Source organism: Prionailurus viverrinus, chromosome D1, assembly GCF_022837055.1.
Source record: "Prionailurus viverrinus isolate Anna chromosome D1, UM_Priviv_1.0, whole genome shotgun sequence".
Classification (NCBI taxonomy): Eukaryota; Metazoa; Chordata; class Mammalia; order Carnivora; family Felidae; genus Prionailurus; species Prionailurus viverrinus.
The window spans coordinates 3,323,023-3,335,792 of record NC_062570.1 but is presented as its reverse complement, the minus strand read 5'-3'; positions in this window follow the sequence as shown (position 1 = coordinate 3,335,792).

Below are 12,770 nucleotides of genomic sequence, written 5' to 3'. Positions count from 1 at the left end.
TCAGGATGTCAGAAGAAGTTCAGAAACATGGAAACTGCTGGACACTATGTGGAAAGTGTCTTTCTCACAATTAGCCTTTGTTCAGCAATTGATGGCTACATTCCTGAAGTTTTACGGTTCCTGACATAGGGAGCATCCAAAACAGAGGCGGACATCAGGATCACCCTGCTATTCCTCCCAGAATGTACTTACCTGAAAACAACAAACAAACAAACAAAGATTTATAATAAAGATATTCAGCTAATTTATTTAAATGGACTTACTGCAGCTACCTAGCTTTCAGTGTGCGTTGCAATGACCCTCGCAGTCTTAACACAACAGGGCACTCACTGATAGACAAGAAAGAAGAGTGCAACAATGCAGCCAACAGTACTGACCCACCTCCTTCCTGTGATCTTGTCAGAAGAGACAGTGGTCAAGGCCACACAAGCACCTGCTAGTTCCTGAATCCAACTTGCATCTGGAGGAGACAGCAGGGACAAGGTCAGGTGACCTGGACAGTAGTTCTGCCTGTAGCTCCCCGAAAAGCCTGTCTTCCCTGCACCGACCAATATTATCCCCACAACAAAAGGGTCCTATGTGTCACTGTAAAGTCCACCCGCGTGGTGACATAAGCTTGAAGAGAAAAAGGCAGTGGTGTCACAAGAAGACGACCACCAGGAGACAACCACCAGGAACTCCACAAGACACAAGGAGCCAGGGCAATTTTATGCTCGTGTGCTCCTTCATAACTGCTCTGAGGACCCCCTCATGTCCCATTACTTCTGGCCCCATTCCTGGGCCTCATATCCAGGGCCTATATTTGGTGTCTTTCCATCAGTCTGTCCCGTCAGTCTGGGATGCTGCAGACCAGAAGGAAGACGCTCCCACCTGTATGGCTTCATTTGGAAGAGGTGTTGGAAGTCAGTGAAAGCAAGAGCGAGCCATTTGGAGAGAAGCCTGAAAACCTGAGAGATGTTTCTGGAGGCATTTGATCAGTCTATCTGCAAAATTTGACCACGGCTATCTATCTACCCAACTTGATCCCACTTAACAAGTGAAAAAGGCAAAGCTGAGACCAGAAAGCCCAAGTACAGTTCTCTGGCTATTAATTTTTATTAGCTCAGTGAGTGGGGAACTTGACAATCTCTAAACAGAGTGGGAGGAATATGGTCCAATGTTTGGCCAAAACCTAAATTTTTCAAATGACACAATGGATGTTTACTTATAGGTGACATGACATGACATGACATGATATGACATGACATGACATGACACAACATGACATAACATAACATAACATGACATAATTTTTTTCTGAAGTATCAAGATTATTTAATCTGGTACAGAAGTAGGTTGTAGACTGAAGGTGCTCAGTCAGGCCGAACTCGGTGCACAGAGAGCTCAGACCCGACCAAACTAAAAGAAGGAATGTGAAAGTTGGAAAAAGCATCAACGATCACCCACAAAAATAGAAATTGTGCTGCTGGGTTCCAGAAAGGAGGGGAAACCTGGATCTCAGGAGGGGCGATGGAATGCAGGACCAGGTGAGAAAGACTTCCAAGCGCCATGTTGCTAGTTGAGGAGGGGAGCTGACCTTTGCCCTGCAGACACTCGGCCCAGGGACAAGGCACACTGGCTCCATCAGGATGTGTCATGGCCCATGTATCATGCTGTCTTTCATGAGCCGGACCTTGTAGAATACCGAGACCAAAGGAACTGCTCTACTTAAATTTTTTTAGTACACTTTGAAACACTTGGATAATTCTTCTTATTATTGATTCTTATCGGTTTTACATTATGCCATTTAAAAAAAATAATGTTTATTCACTTTTGAGAAAGAGAGAGCACGCACCAGCAGGGAGGGGCAGACAGAGAGGGAGACACAAAATCTGAAGCAGGTTCCAGACTTCGAGCTGTTAGCACAGACCCCGACGCGGGGCTTGAACTCATGAACCCTGAGATCATAACCTGAGTCAAAGTCGAATGCTTCACCGACTGAGCCACCCAGGTGCCCCTACATTATGCCATTCTTCTTTTATTTACATTATTCCATTCTTAATGGAAGTGTAAAATGTTGGATCTTAGGATACAGCAAAAACAAGTATCAATATTTACCCAGGTGACTGTAGTGGAGTGAAATATTCAAGCTGACTAGCTAGAAAGGCAAATCCTGACACTCATGCCCATGAAAATATTTCAGGGACTGGTTTCAACAAAATCTCAATGACGTATATTTGATTGTTTTATAATAGACATTGTTTTGGCCTGACCATGTGGCATTTGGTGTGATATTTTAAGTGGTTTCTATTTGTGAATGATTTTTTTGTTTGCTGTTTATGTTAAAGCTTAGAGAGAGGTTGAGGCTTATTTTTAATTTTTATTTATTTATTTATTTATTTATTTATTTATTTATTTAATTTGAGAGAGAGTGTGCATGAGTGGGAGTGGTAGCAAAGAGAGAGAGAGGGAGGGAGAGAGAGGGAGAGGGAGAGAGAGGGAGAGAGAGAGAAGGGAGAGAGAGGGAGACAGAATCTTAAGTAGGCTCCACACTCAGTGGGGAGCCCGACATGGGGCTCGAACCCATGACCCTGGGGGATCATGATCTGTGCTGAAATCAAGACTTGGATGCTCAACCAACTAAACCACCCAGTGCCCTGAGACTTATTTTTAGTTTTAATCAATTAGTATTTGAGCAATCATAAAGGAAAAAGATCACCTGGACCTGTACAATTTGGTACCTTTTCTAAGATGCGTGAGTCAGATATAAAACAATAAAAAAGGAAATGAATAAATACTATGAAGTCTGTGTATAGGGGGGCGGTGCACCAGTATAAACATACGGCAGTGTGTAACTTGATATATTAGAGGGAATAAAAGAGGAAATTAGCTCTCAAATTAGAATAAGGTCGAAAGAAATAGAATTAAATTGGAAACATAAATGTGAACTGGCTGTTGGAGAAAAAGAAAATTTCATCTTGGGAAAGGCTAACGCACACCACTTTACTTTACCTTGACTGCTAATGTAAAACATTACAATGTCCACCTGCACGGCTATCTCAACAACAAATCTGTAGCCCCAAGATTTTTGTCTCTAATACTCTTCTCCACGAAAAGAAACCAGGGCTCCTTGAAAGATGGCTACCTCCTTGCCTGGGCAGGGGAAATCAATATAACCCAGGACATCCTTCTTAAAAAAATTTTTTTTCCCAAAAAGGAAGAATGTTTTCAGAAGCATTTAGGACAATTGTTTTCTAAAAAATGAAGATATTAGATTTTCACGGCCAGAGTCTGCGATCATTAACACAAACACACACCCACAAACACTTAAAAATTACAATTATTCAAATATCAATCTTTAAGGCATAGAAACGTCTGGAAGTTCATAGAGGTTTCCAAAACAGATGGAGTGTGTGGAAAACCATTTCTGCCAGCCAGTGTAAGGTCCTTGCTGCTTTAATTGCATGGGCCGTTAGGGGTTGGGAAATGAGGGGAAATAAACTTCGTGGATCTCAGGCCAAAGGCAGTATGAGAATTTCTTAGATTAAAGGGTCTGAAATCAAAGACGCTTAGAGAGGGGTAGTGGATGCAAGCACTCATCCACTGCAAGGCAAAGTCCCTCCATTGTCCCAAACACTCATTGAGAGGATGTCCCCTGTCACCGAAAGGCTCTTGTTCTCCTTGCAAGAAAATACAAGGACAGAACAGTGCAGTTATGCAGCCCAGCTTCACTAAATGGGCAAGTACAGTCAAGGTGGGAGAGCGGGCAGGCTGGGGCAGCCAGTGGTGCTAGGGCGCAGGGTGGTCTTCATGAGGTTGCTTCCGATGTCCTAAATGTCTCCTCCTACAGGTCAGGACGGGGGAGTTTGGGGCCCAGTAGGGTCCTTATCAGAACTGTCATGGCAGCTGTCCCTTGCAAATGGGGTTAAAAACACAATGCACATAAGTTGGCTGGGTTTGAGCCAGCCATAATAACAGCCATAGTAGTTACTGTTGCAGCCATATATATGGTCACCCCTGGGCAGGATGTACCTGCCCAGCGCCTGAGGTGTTACTTCCCTAACGCCTCCCTGGCTATCTCTCTACCACCCCCAGAAGAAATATAATTAGCAACTCCACTCACTTGTAAGGGGTAGTAAAAAGGAAAAAAGAAAAGGAAGAAAAAAACATGCATGTGTGTGAGACAGAGACAGAGAGAGTGAGACAGAGAGAAAGGGATCTAGGGAAGATTTATCAGAGCTACTCCCAAACACACACACCCCTCCACATTTTTCCACTCTCTGTTGTTGTTGTTGTTCCTGTTGATTCTTGGGCTTGGTAACTAGGGGAGAATGTGATCTTGGAAAAATGATTAGCAGAACTTCTTGGTCTACTCTGTGTTTCTACATATCCATCTATAATCTGTATTGAGATACTGCTTTGGAAGTTCCCAGGAATTTTTCGGGGTTGACCTGTAATTAAGTCAACGTAACATCGTCCCTGGGTGAGTGTTCACACTCTTCTCTACTGCCCGTATTGGTTTATGGGATCTCCCACTGTCTACCCCGGATACTCGCAGCAAAGGTATGGCACCTGACACAGTATGATGCCTGAAGTTTAGAAGCTATTAACCATCAGCCATCATGTTTCCATGGATAAAGTGAACATATTAGTATCTTCCTACTATCAGGAAAGTAAAATACATAACATAAATTCTCCCATTTCTAGACTCTGTTTAGCGGGATCCAAGGCTCTTAACGCTAGACTTCGTTCTTTCTAAAGTGACCGACGACAGCGGGAGTTTTTCTAAAGCAGCCTAACTCTGCGCCATTTTCCACCACAATTTTTGTAGTTTTTTCATCATCTCCAAAGTTTAGACCAATCCATCTTAAATTCCTCATGAGAGCCACTAATCTAAACTTGTATATAGAAATTATTATAGTACCTCCCCATACCTTCAATTTTGGGGAAAAAAAGATACCATGCATATTTTAGTATAAATCTGTTGGAAAATCTTAGATTTACAGAATGACTACAAACCTACAACAGAAAATTAAAGTTATCTTTAGAACCTTGACACATTAAAAGAACTATTTTATAGAATGCTCCTCTCTGAGATTTGTCTGATGTTTTTCCACAAATAGATGGGAGTCAGCGTTTTGGCAGAAAGACAAGAATCAAGTACCTTTCCCAACGCGTCGTAGCAGGGGCACTTGATATCCACATGACTTATCATGGGCAAGGCTAACCTTGAACACTTGGTTAAAGTGACGTGTGTGTGTGTGTGTGTGTGTGTGTGCCACACATGTATGTATTCATGTACACCTATACACATGTGCATATACACACATACGTACACACGCATGTGTATATATGAATGTATAGTGCTATACGCTGGATTTCTCCACTGTAGAGTTCCTATTTTCCATACTTTCAATCTCCTTGAGGAAAGATGATATATATATCCTATTTCCTATATTGATATACATATATAATATATACATATGTATATATAATATATATATATATTGAGTTTTCCTATAAAGAAGATTTGTTTTTACCCTCTCATTCATTCATTCATTCATTCACATCATTATGGGCTAATTCATACTTTTTTCTTTGGGTTATATACTCTAGCTCATTATTCATTTTGAAAAATGCACTTTTACACTTGATTTGTCTAAATTAGAATCCAAATAAAGTACACTCTTTGCATTTGGTTATATCTAAATGTCTTACAAATATACGTAGAAAAACTCCTTTCCTTTTAAAGTGCAGTGAACTTTTTGAAGAAATTGGATAAACTGACCTATAGAATACCCTCTATTCTAGATTAGACTGACGGGTCGTTGCAGTTAACAAGTTCATCTCTTCCCCCAGATTTCCTGTACACTGGAAGTTCGTTCTGAAATCTTGATTAGATTCAAGTTAATTTATTTTGCAAGAACATTACTTGAGTGACACTGAGTACTCCATACCGCACCATCTCAGAAGCTACATCATATCTGGATGCCTCAGCTTTCACAAAAGCTGAAAATGATCGATAGGTTCAGGTGATGACAGTGTGCTCTTTTCTTTTTAAAGATCCCTGTCAACCTTCAACTCCTGATTTTTGCCATTCGGTGCCATTGCCATGACATCTCTTTCATTACCAATTATGAAACGATGACTTTCTATTAATCAGCTAAATTCTTCTTAATATAAGAATATTCCGTCACATACTTAGGTCTAACTCAGTTACCCTGAAATATAACTCACACAAGGAAAAGAAGACAAAGGGTTAATTCATTTCACTTTAATGATCAAGGGTCAGAAGAATTCATGAGTGCCTTAGTAACTTTAACTGGTGGTCAGGAGTTTGGTTTTGTTTCTCCTACTCCTTAAAAACAAATTGGTACACACTGGTTTTTAAAATATATTCCGTGTTTTTAAATCAGTTGAAGACATCACTTTTTTTGAGTAAAAACTTCCTCACCTTTGACCAGTGGGAGTCTCCTAGGTTGGCTTCCGTGTCTCCTCCGGTGACCCCTTGAGAACGCCCATGCTTGCAGGATCAAGAAGACGTCCCACATTTATTTACACCTCCGGTCCCTAACGTGGGATCAGCTATTTCTACAAGGAGCCCTTACTCCTGTTGGCGGCACAGGGTATTTAAGAATTCTATCTGGACACCAGACGTGGCCACTGCTACCACACTGGCCTACTTGCTTAGAGCTAAGAATGTGCACTTTATTAAAAACGAAGATAGGATGAACTCACAGAGATATTTACGTATCTAATTTAAGATCCCAAAGTCTTTATTTAATATATTTGATTTTACATTTACAACCCTTTGCTTTTATCCTGATAATATTGGTGGCAACACCCATGACATAATCAAAGACTTTCTTTATCTTACAATCTACTGTGAAATGGGCTCAAAATAACCAAATTGTATTGCTCTTTGCAGTTCCCTTATGCCTTCGTCTTCCAGATTTAAAACATTACATATTCTTCACTTTGCCAAAAGTTCTTAAAATTGATGTTACAGATGAAGGAAATATTCTGGGTGTGATTTAGATAGTGAATTAAGGTTAATACAGCCTACGACTGTATTGAGTTGTCCTTGCACTGAACAATTTATGAGAAAAAAATAGCCCATAACTTTTATTCTACAGAAAAGCTATTTCCAAACCTGTTCACCCCAGCAGTGGAACAGATGATTACATGCATTACTTGCCTAACTTCTGCAGATTTTAATTCAGTAACACTGATAAATAACTCACATATCTGAAATCCCTAGGACTCAGTAAAAATCTTTAAAAACCAGGACAGTATTTTATTGTTGTTTTGAATCCCTAGATCCTAATTCACGGCTGGACATTTATGAGACACTCTATAAATATGTATTTAATGAATGACAATAAATCAGGGTACATATTATGATTAAACTCAACAGTTCACAGTTATCTTTCCTACATTAATCTTCATGGTTTAATTCTGAATTTTAAATTAATTGCCTTACATTCTCAGATATTTTCCTAAATTATTTTGCATTCACAAACTTGCGATGTTTATCACTTATTCTTCCTCACCATTCATATTTTACAGCATATATTTATTACCTTTTAGATAGCAACCATGGTTTTAGGGGGCTGTGGACAGAGAAGCAAAGGGAAAGGTCAAGGTCAATCTTTCCTGGGGGCCCATTGTGTAGTAGAGAGGGCCAGACAATAAACGAAAAAATGAAAAGAAGACAGAAAGTATCAGTTAGTGAGAAGTGCTTGTAAAGAAACCAATTTACCTAGACAAGTCTGCTTCCACATTCTCTGTAACAAGCGCTCCCTGTTTCAAAGGAAAGAGGCTCCATCACCAAGTCTTTCTTCCTGTCATCCTCTGTCATTCTGATTTGCATACTTTCATTCTTTATGCTGCTCTATAAGCACGTGAGGCCCCACCATTCTTTTGTATTTGCCTAGGAAATAGCTCAGCTTGAGGAATTGGAAGAGGGAATTGAAATTTGATTTCTACCAGATACTAACAATGTGACTTCCTGAAAGAGCTTTTACCCATCTGTAAAAGAGACATAGGCACTAACATTTCTTCACAGGGAGGCTGAGGGAACAATGCCCTATTGTGTGGAAAGCACCCCCCATCATACCTGGCCCTCAGTAGGAGCTCCTTAAATACAGCCCCCTTTCTGTTTTCTCCTGTGCACTCAGACCTCTGCCATTCTGGAAAGTCCCGGGCAGTTGTAAATCCCTCCTTTTCTGAAATCCTATGATAGCACCCCTCCTCTGTCTTCCCAGCTAGTGAATCCTCCACTCTCTTCTATCACCACGCATTATTTCTTCTGCCTATGCTTTTGTCCCCTCAGCCTGTCTCAAGCCTTCTGAAAGCAGGTCCTTCCACAACATGACCCTCCTTGTGTCCTCAGAAGACTGAGCACAGTGCTCCAGTGGAAGTGGATTGTGCTACAGCAGAGAGCTGGCCCGGGAAAGAGACAAACAAGGTTCTCAATGAGCTCATCTCCTCTCTCAGCAAAGTATGCAGGCTCATTACTTATCAGATGAAGAAGCTATTACTCGCCTGCTATCTAGCTCACAAGGTGGTCGTAAGGACACGGAGTCGAAAAGTACAAAAGGAAACATCGGACGTAGCACTCGCTTCCAGGGCTGTATAAAATAATAACTAATCTAAATCTAACAATCAATACAATACGTTCAGTCCTTACCCTGTGCTGGACATCTGCCAAGGAATCTACACCCAGTTTCTGGGAGGCAGCCTGGTGCATTGAAGAACGGGCTTCAGGGGCCAAACCACCTGGGTTTGAATTCTGGCTCTGCCACTGACTTGCCGTGTGACCTTGAGAGACTCATTTACCCTTTCTGTGTCTTGCTTTTCCCATGTGCAAAATGGACCTCATGATATCACCCGCTTCACCGGAACATCATGTGTATTAAATTAACACATAATTGAAATGTGCGTGCACACAGCACTATGTTAGTGTTTATTAAACTGTGTGATTTCACCTACACATCAATGCTTATGTTATTATTATCCCATTTTACAGTTAAGGCAACTGACGCTAAGACCAAGGTGACACACTTCGAAGAGAGGGGGCAGGGGCCTTACCTACTTATGCCCAACTCAAAATCGAGAGAGGCTCAATGCGGAGGGAGGATAGGGCACAGCGCTAGGCAACGTCGACAGTTTTGGCTGTCAAAGTTGGGGAGCATTCCTGGTATCCAGTGGGTAAAAGAGAGCAATGCTGGGGAACACACTAGAAGGCCAGGGACAGCCCCTACAACGAGGAATTACCAGACCCCAAATGTCCTTAGCATTTCCAGATAAGACCTGGACACTGGTTAAATTTAAATTTCAGGTAAACAACTTACAATCTTTTTACTATAAAGGAGCCCCAAATATTTGGATTAAGTATGCCCATGAAATATTTGGGACATATTTCACTGGGAGTCATATCTTTTTTATTAGCTCAATCTTGCTAGCTAGAAAGTCATCAGCTCGTCACAAAAGCCTGCATGAATTGATGGTGCATAAGATACATCATTGGTGGTGAGGACAGGAAGACTCAGAAAGGTTAGCTTACGTGTCCACGTCCATGGAGGTGGAGAGTGGAAAAGCAACAGGTGGAATATAGGAATCTTGGAAATTCATTGATCAATGACTTTTCATTACACTCATTTATTGCTTCAGAGGGACAGAAACTGGTCTGGATCACTCAGCAGTGAGAGGCCTGAGAAAATTGAAACTTAAAAGCTTAAGTTACGGGAAACTGAAACCTAACCAAGCTTAACCAGCTTGTTCCGCTTCTGTACAATTGCTTGGCGCGCCCATGTATTCCTGATCAATCATTATTGCCTGGCACATCCGTATATTCTTGATCAACCATTGTTACTTGGCACATCCGTGTACTCCTGATCAGTCATTGTTGCTCGGCACATCCGTGTATTCCTGATCAATCATTGTGATACCTGTACCCCCGGTTGTGGTCTGACCTAAAGGCAGGAACCATTCGAATACTGTTAAGTGTCCAACTTTAAACACCAACCAATCGCAGCTCTGTAACTGTGGAAAATTCCTGATTTCCCCATGACTTGTTTGTACCTGTCTATAAAAGGGTTGTAAAAACCTCTCTCAGGGCCTCTTGGCGTCACCGGCAACGGGGGCGCAGAGGTCCAGGTTCGAACCTGCAATAAATGACCCTTGCTGCTTAGCTTTGACTCTGGACTCTGGTGGTTCGTTTTGGGGGGTCTCTTAGACTCTGGGCGTTTCAGCAGAAGAACCAAGTGGCACTCGCAGATCTTGGAAGGAAGGAGGTTTATTTTACACCGATGGGCTCAGAGGAGATCACTCTCCAGAGATGTGAGCCCCGAATGCAGACAGGAAGGGTAATTTATAGCGTCATCTTCCGCATTCGTGGCAGCTTTCGCGCGCGCGTGTGGCAAATAGGGCAGGAAGAGTCGGGAAGAGGAGTCTCTAAGCTAGGAACTAGAGCTTGTTTTAGTCCCGTTGGCCATCTTACGGTGCCGAACTTTACTTATTTTCCCAACAGTAGTAATTTGGTGCCTGAGGCAAGCAGGGTGGGAACAAGAATCTGGAAGGGAAGTCTTCAGGCAGGGACTGAAATTCCCTTATCGGTTTGGTTTGTTGGCCATCATATAACAGATTTTTCCCTAACATCAGGAATTTGGCAACAGAACATGGGCTATGATTAAAGAGAAGCAAGTGACTAGTACAGAGAATGATCAAACTCGACTCTTGTTACAAGTGGTCTTTGGAGCCCCTGAGCCGAGTTGTGTCTATGGAGGAAGTGTTGGCAGTCACTCCCAGGCAGCATGAGGAGAGACTAGTTATATACTATGGAGCTGGGGGGAGGTCAAGTCCAGGGGAAGTTTCCAGTGAGACTTTCATATGCTAAATAAGACGCCCAGGATCCTGGAGGCCTAGCTTTTGTCAAACTAGGGTTGTTTGCCCTCTAGCAAAGCATTAGCATTAAGACACAGGGAGTTCCTGGAGAAATGTTTCACTCTGTTGGCCTCAAGCATCTGTCAATGGGCTGCAGGTTATAAGGAAATTTAGTTCTATCTGCCAGTTCCTTCTGCCTTGGTTTCCTACATCACTATGGAGGGATGATGCTGGAGCTCTAGGAAACCAAGTCCATAGGTTTCTGGAGATAACCATTGCCTTTTTCTTGTGATTTACTGAGGTATTTGTAAGTAGATGGAGACAGGCCCTGCAGGACTATGATCTCTACCAGTTAACCATTTGTTTTTTTCCTTTTCCTTTGTTCTTGGGCAGCCAGGAGTGCCCAAGGGATATCACACATATCCTACCTGGTTGGGGTGGGGGCTTCCTGTTTGTGGCCTATCAGCTTGCCTTATGCGCCCTCCTGAGTATTGTTATGTCCCCTTTCATTAAAGTTGTAAATGGGGTTTAAGGACACCCTGGGATTTATTTCCTGTAATAAACACAACAAGCCTGTGAGCGGAGGCAGTGAGTAGCACAAATTGTTTCATGGGTCCCCATATGACGCAACAGCCTGTGAAAACTGGCTAGAAACGTCATGTTAAGTCTGTTTCCTTCTAAGGTATACTCGAGCCTCTTGTAGATAGGAGGTCTTCCTTTTACTGAGGCTGGGAACAGAAGGGCTGTGGGGGCGGGGGTGGACTTCTGCCTGTAGTGGCTCCCTGGCTTGGAAAGCCGGGAGAAGGTGCCTGTGGGTTTGGGAGTCCTTCACTCTTCCTGTGCCCCAACTTTTCTGAGATACTGCCATAGAACATTGCGTAAATTTAAAATGTATAATGTGATTATGCATAGATATGTGTGTGTATACACACACACACACACACACACACACACACACACACACACACACATATATAAATGATTACCAACAATCAGGTTAGTTAATAACATCTGTCACTTCACATAGGTGTCTTTGTACGTGTGTGTGAATATTCAAAATCTATTCTCCTAGCAGCTTTTGAGTACATAACACAGCACTGTTAAGGACAGTCACCAAGCTATGCATTAGGTCCCCAGAACTTATTCACAGTGTAGCAAGATTCTCGCACAGAGAGGCTGGACACGGAGCCTCTTCTTTCTAGGAAGGAGCTTTACTCCTGCCAGCATGGGCTCAGCAGGCTGTGACCCAAAAGGGTGTAGTCTTTAATGCAATTTCTACTTCTTTGTCTCCCATATATGGTGACACATATAGTGTGATTGGACACGGTCCAAGTTACAGTCATGTCAGAGCTACGCCTACGTGTATAGGAGTTGATGGGGCCATGTTGCCTTCCTTTGTCCTAGGGAGGCCTCCACCACATTCCTTAGGGAGGGGATCTACCACATTAGGATGAAAAGTTGTACCCTTCCATCAACATCTCATTCCCCCTCTACCCCCCCCCCCCCCCCGCCAGCCCCGCCCCGCCCCTGGCAACCATCACTCTACTACCTTTCTCTTCAGTTCAGTGTTTTTAGATTCCACAAATAAGAGAGATCAGGCACTATTTGTCTTTCTCTGTCTGACTTAACTCACTCAGCACAATGCTCCGGGGTTCATCCATGTTGTCATAAATGGCAGCGTTTTCTTCATTTTCATGACTGAAAGATATTCTTTTTTTTTTTAAACGTTTATTTATTTTTGAGACAGAGAGAGACAGAGCATGAATGGGGGAAGGGCAGAGAGAGAGGGAGACACAGAATCGGAAGCAGGCTCCAGGCTCTGAGCCATCAGCCCAGAGCCCGATGCGGGGCTCGAACTCACAGACCACGAGATCGTGACCTGAGCCGAAGTCGGACGCTTAACC